The following is a 13571-nucleotide window of genomic DNA, read 5'->3' on the forward strand; positions in this document are numbered from 1 at the left end:
GATGGAAAAGTCCACTGTTAGTCCATTACAACTTGAATATTTTCTAACATATGCACAGCAATGAAAAACAGATTTTCTGAGCCTTGATAATAAGTACTATGATGTCAGTAATATTGTGAACATCCACAGCTTACCAAAAATTTAAATATCAGTTTTCATGTTCAACCTGGTGTACATCTCTCAATCCTATGCCCATTTGCTACCACTCGCTGCACAACTCTAGCACCTACATCAGGACCTTAATAAAAAGGTGTGATTGGCAGCCAAGAGACGGCGTGACCTTCTCAGTGCAATGCTTTTAGGATATGATACGCCAATAGCAATTATATAATCTGATAAGTTACGGGAGGAAGGTTTACGCTACAAGTTAGTGGGAATAATAACTATAAACCACATCTTAACATGTTCATCTTAGTACATCCCTATCAGTTAAGTTATAGAGAAGTCGAGAACATTGTGATTAACCGCATCTTCAAACAGATGTGCAAGTGTCAAATAATGCACCAGTTTCATTCATCTCACATCAAGGTCTTCAGCTGTCCGCCCTGTTTACCCTGCAACCCATTTCAATACCATGATAAATGCATCTTAGGGCTTGCTAGGCAACTGATTGTCCCTCATGTCAGATGACATCCTGCTCTAGCTTTATGATGTCAGGACAGCACGTGACCAATCGCCCTTAGTGACGAGGAAACACAGGAGGAGGAGACACCAGCAATTATGCACTAGGTAACTATATGTAATTATGAGTGCAAGGCATCTAGGCGGTGTACTGGGAAAGCATTGGGCTCCTTTTGAAAATGGGATGGAGTTGCAAGACCGCAGAGTATCCTAAACAGCAATCCATCTGGAGTATCAGAGTCGCACATACAGAGTGCAGGGAAACAGGTCAAATGAGATTCACTCCATGAGAAAGTAACGCCATAGCTCCAAACTAAGGCAATTCATTCCACCTTAAAGACAGTTATGTCCTCTGATGACACATTGTTAGCACAGGTATCTAAATCAGGCTTTGTCAGCTTTGGAGACAAAGTCTTTGATAAAATATGATGATCACCGTAACGTCATCCATTTTGCTACAGTCATGACAGAATTATTATCATGCCAAAAACCCCACTAGAAAGGTACTCAGGGCCTTCAGATGCTATGAACTTATTTAATGACAAGAAAAAGTATTCAAAGTGAGTTTGACTTACCATGTACATTGATGAAGGAAGGCAGAGTGCGGAGGACTGGCTTCTTGTTTTTTTTTTGGGGGGGGGGGGCGGTCTCAGCAAAGCAGACAAATTCTCTACTGCAACACTGCCACCTCTGATCATTCAGTATATTCTGCAGATGGAAAAGTCCACTGTTAGTCCATTACAACTTGAATATTTTCTAACGTATGCACAGCAATAAAAAACAGATTTTCTGAGCCTTGATAATAAGTACTATGAGGTCAGTAATATTGTGAAAATCCACAGCTTACTAAAAATTTAAATATCAGTTTTCATGTTCAACCTGGCATACATCTCTCAATCCTATGCCCATTTGCTACCACTCTCTGCACAACTCTAGCATCTACATCAGGACCTAGATAAAAAGGTGTAATTGGCAGCCAAGAGACGGCGTGACCTTCTCAGTGCAATGCTTTCAGGATATGATACGCCAATAGCAATTAAGTAATCTGATAAGTTACGGGAGGAAGGTTTACGCTACAAGTTAGTGGGAATAATAACTATAAACCACATCTTAACATGTTCATCTTAGTACATCCCTATCAGTTAAGTTAGAGAAGTCGAGAACATTGTGATTAACCGCATCTTCAAACAGATGTGCAAGTGTCAAATAATGCACCAGTTTCATTCATCTCACATCAAGGACTTCAGCTGGACGCCCTGTTTACCCTGCAAACCATTTCAATACCATGATAAATGCATCTTAGTGCTTGCTAGGCAACTGATTGTCCCTCATGTTAGATGACATCCTGCTCTAGCTTTATGATGTCAGGACAGCACGTGACCAATCGCCCTGAGTGACTAGGAAACACAGGAGGAGGAGGAGACACCAGCAATTATGCACTAGGTAATCATATGTAATTATGAGTGCTAGCCAGTGTACTGGGAAAGCATTGGGCTCCTTTTGAAAATGGGATGGAGTTGCAAGACCGTAGAGTATCCTAAACAGCAATCCATCTGGAGTATCAGAGTCGCACATACAGAGTGCACGGAAACAAGTCAAATGAGATTCACTCCATGAGAAAGCAAGGCCATCGCTCCAAATTAAGGCAATTCATTCCACCTTAAAGACAGTAATGTCCTCTGATGACACACTGTTAGCACAGGTATCTAAATCAGGCTTTGTCAGCTTTGGAGACAAAGTCTTTGATAAAATATGATGATCACCGTAACGTCATCCATTTTGCTACAGTAGTGACAGAATTATTATCATGCCAAAAACCCCACTAGAAAGGTACTCAGGGCCTTCAGATGCTATGAACTTATTTAATGACAAGAAAAAGTATTCAAAGTGAGTTTGACTTACCATGTACATTGATGAAGGAAGGCAGAGTGCTGAGGACTGGCTTCTTGTTTTTTTTTTGGGGGGGGGGGGGGCGGTCTCAGCAAAGCAGACAAATTCTCTACTGCAACACTGCCACCTCTGATCATTCAGTATATTCTGCAGATGGAAAAGTCCACTGTTAGTCCATTACAACTTGAATATTTTCTAACATATGCACAGCAATGAAAAACAGATTTTCTGAGCCTTGATAATAAGTACTATGATGTCAGTAATATTGTGAACATCCACAGCTTACCAAAAATTTAAATATCAGTTTTCATGTTCAACCTGGTGTACATCTCTCAATCCTATGCCCATTTGCTACCACTCGCTGCACAACTCTAGCACCTACATCAGGACCTTAATAAAAAGGTGTGATTGGCAGCCAAGAGACGGCGTGACCTTCTCAGTGCAATGCTTTTAGGATATGATACGCCAATAGCAATTATATAATCTGATAAGTTACGGGAGGAAGGTTTACGCTACAAGTTAGTGGGAATAATAACTATAAACCACATCTTAACATGTTCATCTTAGTACATCCCTATCAGTTAAGTTATAGAGAAGTCGAGAACATTGTGATTAACCGCATCTTCAAACAGATGTGCAAGTGTCAAATAATGCACCAGTTTCATTCATCTCACATCAAGGTCTTCAGCTGTCCGCCCTGTTTACCCTGCAACCCATTTCAATACCATGATAAATGCATCTTAGGGCTTGCTAGGCAACTGATTGTCCCTCATGTCAGATGACATCCTGCTCTAGCTTTATGATGTCAGGACAGCACGTGACCAATCGCCCTTAGTGACGAGGAAACACAGGAGGAGGAGACACCAGCAATTATGCACTAGGTAACTATATGTAATTATGAGTGCAAGGCATCTAGGCGGTGTACTGGGAAAGCATTGGGCTCCTTTTGAAAATGGGATGGAGTTGCAAGACCGCAGAGTATCCTAAACAGCAATCCATCTGGAGTATCAGAGTCGCACATACAGAGTGCAGGGAAACAGGTCAAATGAGATTCACTCCATGAGAAAGTAACGCCATAGCTCCAAACTAAGGCAATTCATTCCACCTTAAAGACAGTTATGTCCTCTGATGACACATTGTTAGCACAGGTATCTAAATCAGGCTTTGTCAGCTTTGGAGACAAAGTCTTTGATAAAATATGATGATCACCGTAACGTCATCCATTTTGCTACAGTCATGACAGAATTATTATCATGCCAAAAACCCCACTAGAAAGGTACTCAGGGCCTTCAGATGCTATGAACTTATTTAATGACAAGAAAAAGTATTCAAAGTGAGTTTGACTTACCATGTACATTGATGAAGGAAGGCAGAGTGCGGAGGACTGGCTTCTTGTTTTTTTTTTGGGGGGGGGGCGGTCTCAGCAAAGCAGACAAATTCTCTACTGCAACACTGCCACCTCTGATCATTCAGTATATTCTGCAGATGGAAAAGTCCACTGTTAGTCCATTACAACTTGAATATTTTCTAACGTATGCACAGCAATAAAAAACAGATTTTCTGAGCCTTGATAATAAGTACTATGAGGTCAGTAATATTGTGAAAATCCACAGCTTACTAAAAATTTAAATATCAGTTTTCATGTTCAACCTGGCATACATCTCTCAATCCTATGCCCATTTGCTACCACTCTCTGCACAACTCTAGCATCTACATCAGGACCTAGATAAAAAGGTGTAATTGGCAGCCAAGAGACGGCGTGACCTTCTCAGTGCAATGCTTTCAGGATATGATACGCCAATAGCAATTAAGTAATCTGATAAGTTACGGGAGGAAGGTTTACGCTACAAGTTAGTGGGAATAATAACTATAAACCACATCTTAACATGTTCATCTTAGTACATCCCTATCAGTTAAGTTAGAGAAGTCGAGAACATTGTGATTAACCGCATCTTCAAACAGATGTGCAAGTGTCAAATAATGCACCAGTTTCATTCATCTCACATCAAGGACTTCAGCTGGACGCCCTGTTTACCCTGCAAACCATTTCAATACCATGATAAATGCATCTTAGTGCTTGCTAGGCAACTGATTGTCCCTCATGTTAGATGACATCCTGCTCTAGCTTTATGATGTCAGGACAGCACGTGACCAATCGCCCTGAGTGACTAGGAAACACAGGAGGAGGAGGAGACACCAGCAATTATGCACTAGGTAATCATATGTAATTATGAGTGCTAGCCAGTGTACTGGGAAAGCATTGGGCTCCTTTTGAAAATGGGATGGAGTTGCAAGACCGTAGAGTATCCTAAACAGCAATCCATCTGGAGTATCAGAGTCGCACATACAGAGTGCAGGGAAACAAGTCAAATGAGATTCACTCCATGAGAAAGTAACGCCATCGCTCCAAATTAAGGCAATTCATTCCACCTTAAAGACAGTAATGTCCTCTGATGACACATTGTTAGCACAGGTATCTAAATCAGGCTTTGTCAGCTTTGGAGACAAAGTCTTTGATAAAATATGATGATCACCGTAACGTCATCCATTTTGCTACAGTAGTGACAGAATTATTATCATGCCAAAAACCCCACTAGAAAGGTACTCAGGGCCTTCAGATGCTATGAACTTATTTAATGACAAGAAAAAGTATTCAAAGTGAGTTTGACTTACCATGTACATTGATGAAGGAAGGCAGAGTGCTGAGGACTGGCTTCTTGGTTTTTTTTTTGGGGGGGGGGGGGGGGGGGGTCTCAGCAAAGCAGACAAATTCTCTACTGCAACACTGCCACCTCTGATCATTCAGTATATTCTGCAGATGAAAAAGTCCACTGTTAGTCCATTACAACTTGAATATTTTCTAACGTATGCACAGCAATGAAAAACAGATTTTCTGAGCCTTGATAATAAGTACTATGATGTCAGTAATATTGTGAACATCCAGAGCTTACTAAAAATTTAAATATCAGTTTTCATGTTCAACCTGGTGTACATCTCTCAATCCTATGCCCATTTGCTACCACTCGCTGCACAACTCTAGCACCTACATCAGGACCTTAATAAAAAGGTGTGATTGGCAGCCAAGAGACGGCGTGACCTTCTCAGTGCAATGCTTTTAGGATATGATACGCCAATAGCAATTATGTAATCTGATAAGTTACGGGAGGAAGGTTTACGCTACAAGTTAGTGGGAATAATAACTATAAACCACATCTTAACATGTTCATCTTATTACATCCCTATCAGTTAAGTTATAGAGAAGTCGAGAACATTGTGATTAACCGCATCTTCAAACAGATGTGCAAGTGTCAAATAATGCACCAGTTTCATTCATCTCACATCAAGGTCTTCAGCTGGACGCCCTGTTTACCCGGCAACCCATTTCAATACCATGATAAATGCATCTTAGTGCTTGCTAGGCAACTGATTGTCCCTCATGTCAGATGACATCCTGCTCTAGCTTTATGATGTCAGGACAGCACGTGACCAATCGCCCTTAGTGACCAGGAAACACAGGAGGAGGAGACACCAGCAATTATGCACTAGGTAACTATATGTAATTATGAGTGCAAGGCATCTAGGCGGTGTACTGGGAAAGCATTGGGCTCCTTTTGAAAATGGGATGGAGTTGCAAGACCGCAGAGTATCCTAAACAGCAATCCATCTGGAGTATCAGAGTCGCACATACAGAGTGCAGGGAAACAAGTCAAATGAGATTCACACCATGAGAAAGTAACGCCATCGCTCCAAATTAAGGCAATTCATTCCAGCCTTAAAGACAGTAATGTCCTCTGATGACACATTGTTAGCACATGTATCTAAATCAGGCTTTGTCAGCTTTGGAGACAAAGTCTTTGATAAAATATGATGATCACCGTAACGTCATCCATTTTGCTACAGTTGTGACAGAATTATTATCATGCCAAAAACCGCAGTAAAAAGGTACTCAGGGCCCTCAGATGCTATGAACTTATTTAATGACAAGAAAAAGTATTCAAAGTGAGTTTGACTAACCATGTACATTGATGAAGGAAGGCAGAGTGCGGAGGACTGGCTTCTTGTTTTTTTTTTGGGGGGGGGGGGGCGGTCTCAGCAAAGCAGACAAATTCTCTACTGCAACACTGCCACCTCTGATCATTCAGTATATTCTGCAGATGGAAAAGTCCACTGTTAGTCCATTACAACTTGAATATTTTCTAACGTATGCACAGCAATAAAAACAGATTTTCTGAGCCTTGATAATAAGTACTATGAGGTCAGTAATATTGTGAAAATCCACAGCTTACTAAAAATTTAAATATCAGTTTTCATGTTCAACCTGGCATACATCTCTCAATCCTATGCCCATTTGCTACCACTCTCTGCACAACTCTAGCACCTATATCAGGACCTAGATAAAAAGGTGTGATTGGCAGCCAAGAGACGGCGTGACCTTCTCAGTGCAATGCTTTTAGGATATTATATGCCAATAGCAATTAAGTAATCTGATAAGTTACGGGAGGAAGGTTTACGCTACAAGTTAGTGGGAATAATAACTATAAACCAAATCTTAACATGTTCATCTTAGTACATCCCTATCAGTTAAGTTATAGAGAAGTCGAGACATTGTGATTAACCGCATCTTCAAACAGATGTGCAAGTGTCAAATAATACACCAGTTTCATTCATCTCACATCAAGGTCTTCAGCTGGACGCCCTGTTTACCCTGCAACCCATTTCAATACCATGATAAATGCATCTTAGTGCTTGCTAGGCAACTGATTGTCCCTCATGTCAGATGACATCCTGCTCTAGCTTTATGATGTCAGGACAGCACATGACCAATCGCCCTGGGTGACGAGGAAACAGAGGAGGAGGAGACACCAGCAATTATGCACTAGGTAATCATATGTAATTATGAGTGCTAGCCAGTGTACTGGGAAAGCATTGGGCTCCTTTTGGAAAATGGGATGCAGTTGCAAGACCGTAGAGTATCCTAAACAGCAATCCATCTGGAGTATCAGAGTTGCACATACAGAGTGCAGGGAAACAGGTCAAATGAGATTCACTCCATGAGAAAGTAACGCCATCGCTCCAAATTAAGGCAATTCATTCCACCTTAAAGACAGTAATGTCCTCTGATGACACATTGTTAGCACATCTATCCTAAATCAGGCTTTGTCAGCTTTGGAGACAAAGTCTTTGATAAAATATGATGATCACCAAACCGTCATCCATTTTGCTACAGTCGTGACAGAATTGTTATCATGCCAAAAACCCCACTAGAAAGGTACTCAGGGCCTTCAGATGCTATGAACTTATTTAATGACAAGAAAAAGTATTCAAAGTGAGTTTGACTTACCATGTACATTGATGAAGGAAGGCAGAGTGCTGAGGACTGGCTTCTTGGTTTTTTTTTTTGGGGGGGGGCGGTCTCAGCAAAGCAGACAAATTCTCCACTGCAACACTGCCACCCCTGATCATTCAGTATATTCTGCAGATGGAAAAGTCCACTGTTAGTCCATTACAACTTGAATATTTTCTAACGTATGCACAGCAATGAAAAACAGATTTTCTGAGCCTTGATAATAAGTACTATGATGTCAGTAATATTGTGAACATCCACAGCTTACTACAAATTTAAATATCAGTTTTCATGTTCAACCTGGTGTACATCTCTAAATCCTATGCCCATTTGCTACCACTCTCTGCACAACTCTAGCACCTACATCAGGACCTAGATAAAAAGGTGTGATTGGCAGCCAAGAGACAGCGTGCCCTTCTCAGTGCAATGCTTTTAGGATATTATACGCCAATAGCAATTAAGTAATCTGATAAGTTACGGGAGGAAGGATTACGCTACAAGTTAGTTGGAATAATAACTATAAACCACATCTTAACATGTTCATCTTAGTACATCCCTATCAGTTAAGTTATAGAGAAGTCGAGAACATTGTGATTAACCGCATCTTCAAACAGATGTGCAAGTGTCAAATAATACACCAGTTTCATTCATCTCACATCAAGGTCTTCAGCTGGACGCCCTGTTTACCCTGCAACCCATTTCAATACCATGATAAATGCATCTTAGTGCTTGCTAGGCAACTGATTGTCCCTCATGTCAGATGACATCCTGCTCTAGCTTTATGATGTCAGGACAGCACATGACCAATCGCCCTGGGTGACGAGGAAACAGAGGAGGAGGAGACACCAGCAATTATGCACTAGGTAATCATATGTAATTATGAGTGCTAGCCGGTGTACTGGGAAAGCATTGGGCTCCTTTTGAAAATGGGATGGAGTTGCAAGACCGTAGAGTATCCTAAACAGCAATCCATCTGGAGTATCGGAGTCGCACATACAGAGTGCAGGGAAACAAGTCAAATGAGATTCACACCATGAGAAAGTAACGCCATCGCTCCAAATTAAGGCAATTCATTCCAGCCTTAAAGACAGTAATGTCCTCTGATGACACATTGTTAGCACATGTATCTAAATCAGGCTTTGTCAGCTTTGGAGACAAAGTCTTTGATAAAATATGATGATCACCGTAACGTCATCCATTTTGCTACAGTTGTGACAGAATTATTATCATGCCAAAAACCGCAGTAAAAAGGTACTCAGGGCCCTCAGATGCTATGAACTTATTTAATGACAAGAAAAAGTATTCAAATTGAGTTTGACTTACCATGTACATTGATGAAGGAAGGCAGAGTGCTGAGGACTGGCTTCTTGTTTTTTTTTGGGGGGGGGGGGGGGCGGTCTCAGCAAAGCAGACAAATTCTCTACTGCAACACTGCCACCTCTGATCATTCAGTATATTCTGCAGATGGAAAAGTCCACTGTTAGTCCATTACAACTTGAATATTTTCTAACATATGCACAGCAATGAAAAACAGATTTCCTGAGCCTTGATAATAAGTACTATGAGGTCAGTAATATTGTGAAAATCCACAGCTTACTAAAAATTTAAATATCAGTTTTCATGTTCAAACTGGCATACATCTCTCAATCCTATGCCCATTTGCTACCACTCTCTGCACAACTCTAGCATCTACATCAGGACCTAGATAAAAAGGTGTAATTGGCAGCCAAGAGACGGCGTGACCTTCTCAGTGCAATGCTTTCAGGATATGATACGCCAATAGCAATTAAGTAATCTGATAAGTTACGGGAGGAAGGTTTACGCTACAAGTTAGTGGGAATAACTATAAACCACATCTTAACATGTTCATCTTAGTACATCCCTATCAGTTAAGTTAGAGAAGTCGAGAACATTGTGATTAACCGCATCTTCAAACAGATGTGCAAGTGTCAAATAATGCACCAGTTTCATTCATCTCACATCAAGGACTTCAGCTGGACGCCCTGTTTACCCTGCAAACCATTTCAATACCATGATAAATGCATCTTAGTGCTTGCTAGGCAACTGATTGTCCCTCATGTCAGATGACATCCTGCTCTAGCTTTATGATGTCAGGACAGCACGTGACCAATCGCCCTGAGTGACTAGGAAACACAGGAGGAGGAGGAGACACCAGCAATTATGCACTAGGTAATCATATGTAATTATGAGTGCTAGCCAGTGTACTGGGAAAGCATTGGGCTCCTTTTGAAAATGGGATGGAGTTGCAAGACCGTAGAGTATCCTAAACAGCAATCCATCTGGAGTATCAGAGTCGCACATACAGAGTGCAGGGAAACAAGTCAAATGAGATTCACTCCATGAGAAAGTAACGCCATCGCTCCAAATTAAGGCAATTCATTCCACCTTAAAGACAGTAATGTCCTCTGATGACACATTGTTAGCACAGGTATCTAAATCAGGCTTTGTCAGCTTTGGAGACAAAGTCTTTGATAAAATATGATGATCACCGTAACGTCATCCATTTTGCTACAGTTGTGACAGAATTATTATCATGCCAAAAACCGCAGTAAAAAGGTACTCAGGGCCTTCAGATGCTATGAACTTATTTAATGACAAGAAAAAGTATTCAAAGTGAGTTTGACTTACCATGTACATTGATGAAGGAAGGCAGAGTGCTGAGGACTGGCTTCTTGGTTTTTTTTTGGGGGGGGGGGGCGGTCTCAGCAAAGCAGACAAATTCTCTACTGCAACACTGCCACCTCTGATCATTCAGTATATTCTGCAGATGAAAAAGTCCACTGTTAGTCCATTACAACTTGAATATTTTCTAACGTATGCACAGCAATGAAAAACAGATTTTCTGAGCCTTGATAATAAGTACTATGATGTCAGTAATATTGTGAACATCCAGAGCTTACTAAAAATTTAAATATCAGTTTTCATGTTCAACCTGGTGTACATCTCTCAATCCTATGCCCATTTGCTACCACTCGCTGCACAACTCTAGCACCTACATCAGGACCTTAATAAAAAGGTGTGATTGGCAGCCAAGAGACGGCGTGACCTTCTCAGTGCAATGCTTTTAGGATATGATACGCCAATAGCAATTATGTAATCTGATAAGTTACGGGAGGAAGGTTTACGCTACAAGTTAGTGGGAATAATAACTATAAACCACATCTTAACATGTTCATCTTAGTACATCCCTATCAGTTAAGTTATAGAGAAGTCGAGAACATTGTGATTAACCGCATCTTCAAACAGATGTGCAAGTGTCAAATAATGCACCAGTTTCATTCATCTCACATCAAGGTCTTCAGCTGGACGCCCTGTTTACCCTGCAACCCATTTCAATACCATGATAAATGCATCTTAGTGCTTGCTAGGCAACTGATTGTCCCTCATGTCAGATGACATCCTGCTCTAGCTTTATGATGTCAGGACAGCACGTGACCAATCGCCCTTAGTGACCAGGAAACACAGGAGGAGGAGACACCAGCAATTATGCACTAGGTAACTATATGTAATTAAGAGTGCAAGGCATCTAGGCGGTGTACTGGGAAAGCATTGGGCTCCTTTTGAAAATGGGATGGAGTTGCAAGACCGCAGAGTATCCTAAACAGCAATCCATCTGGAGTATCAGAGTCGCACATACAGAGTGCAGGGAAACAGGTCAAATGAGATTCACTCCATGAGAAAGTAACGCCATAGCTCCAAACTAAGGCAATTCATTCCACCTTAAAGACAGTTATGTCCTCTGATGACACATTGTTAGCACAGGTATCTAAATCAGGCTTTGTCAGCTTTGGAGACATGGTCTTTGATAAAATATGAAGCTCACCGTAACGTCATCCATTTTGCTACAGTCATGACAGAATTATTATCATGCCAAAAACCCCACTAGAAAGGTACTCAGGGCCTTCAGATGCTATGAACTTATTTAATGACAAGAAAAAGTATTCAAAGTGAGTTTGACTTACCATGTACATTGATGAAGGAAGGCAGAGTGCGGAGGACTGGCTTCTTGTTTTTTTTTGGGGGGGGGGGCGGTCTCAGCAAAGCAGACAAATTCTCTTCTGCAACACTGCCACCTCTGGTCATTCAGTATATTCTGCACATGGAAAAGTCCACTGTTAGGCCATTAGAACTTGAATATTTTCTAACGTATGCACAGCAATGAAAAACAGATTTTCTGAGCCTTGATAATAAGTACTATGATGTCGGTAATATTGTGAAAATGCACAGCTTACTAAAAATTTAAATATCAGTTTTTATGTTCAACCTGGCGTACATCTCTCAATCCTATGCCCATTTGCTACCACTCTCTGCACAACTCTAGCACCTACATCAGGATTTAGATAAAAAGGTGTGATTGCCAGCCAAGTGACAGTGGCACCTTCTCAGTGCAATGCTTGTAGGTTGTGATACACCAATAGCAATTATGTAATCTGATAAGTTCAGGGAGGAAGGTTTACGCTACAAGTTAGTGGGAATAATAACTATAAACCACATCTTAACATCTTCATCTTAGTACATCCCTATCAGTTAAGTTATAGAGAAGTCGAGAACATTGAGATTAACCGCATCTTCAAACAGATGCGCAAGTCTCAAATAATGGACCAGTTTCATTCATCTCACCATCTAGGTCTTCAGCTGGACGCCCTGTTTACCCTGCAACCCATTTCAATACCATGATAAATGCATCTTAGTGCTTGCTAGGCAACTGATTGTCCCTCTTGTCAGATGACATCCTGCTCTAGCTTTATGATGTCAGGACAGCACGTGACCAATCGCCCTGGGTGACGAGGAAACACAGGAGGAGGAGACACCAGCAATTATGCACTAGGTAACTATATGTAATTATGAGTGCAAGGCAGCTAGGCGGTGTACTTGGAAAGCATTGGGCTCCTTTTGAAAATGGGATGGAGTGTCAAGACCGCAGAGTAAATTAAACAGCAATCCATCTGGAGTATCAGAGTCGCACATACAGAGTGCAGGGAAACAGGTCAAATGAGATTCACACCATGAGAAAGTAGCGCCATTGCTCCAAATTAAGGCAATTCATTCCAGCCTTAAAGACAGTAATATCCTCTGAAGACACATTGTTAGCACAGGTATCTAAATCAGGCTTTGTCAGCTTTAGAGACAAAGTCTTTGATAAAATATGATGATCACCGTAACGTCATCCATTTTGCTACAGTTGTGACAGAAATATAATCATGCCAAAAACCGCAGTAAAAAGGTACTCAGGGCCCTCAGATGCTATGAACGTATTTAATGACAAGAAAAAGTATTCAACGTGAGTTTGACTTACCATGTACATTGATGAAGGAAGGCAGAGTGCTGAGGAATGGCTTCTTGTTTTTATTTTTTTTGGGGGGGGGGCGGTCTCAGCAAAGCAGACAAATTCTCTTCTGCAACACTGCCACCTCTGGTCATTCAGTATATTCTGCAGATGGAAAAGTCCACCGTTAGTCCATTAGAACTTGAATATTTTCTAACGTATGCACAGCAATGAAAAACAGATTTTCTGAGCCTTGATAATAAGTACTATGATGTCAGTAATATTGTGAAAATGCACAGCTTACTAAAAATTTAAATATCAGTTTTTATGTTCAACCTGGCGTACATCTCTCAATCCTATGCCCATTTGCTACCACTCTCTGCAAAACTCTAGCACCTACATCAGGACCTAGATAAAAAGGTGTGATTG

This window comes from Lissotriton vulgaris, chromosome 7 (genome assembly GCF_964263255.1).
Source record: "Lissotriton vulgaris chromosome 7, aLisVul1.2, whole genome shotgun sequence".
Lineage (NCBI taxonomy): Eukaryota > Metazoa > Chordata > Amphibia > Caudata > Salamandridae > Lissotriton > Lissotriton vulgaris.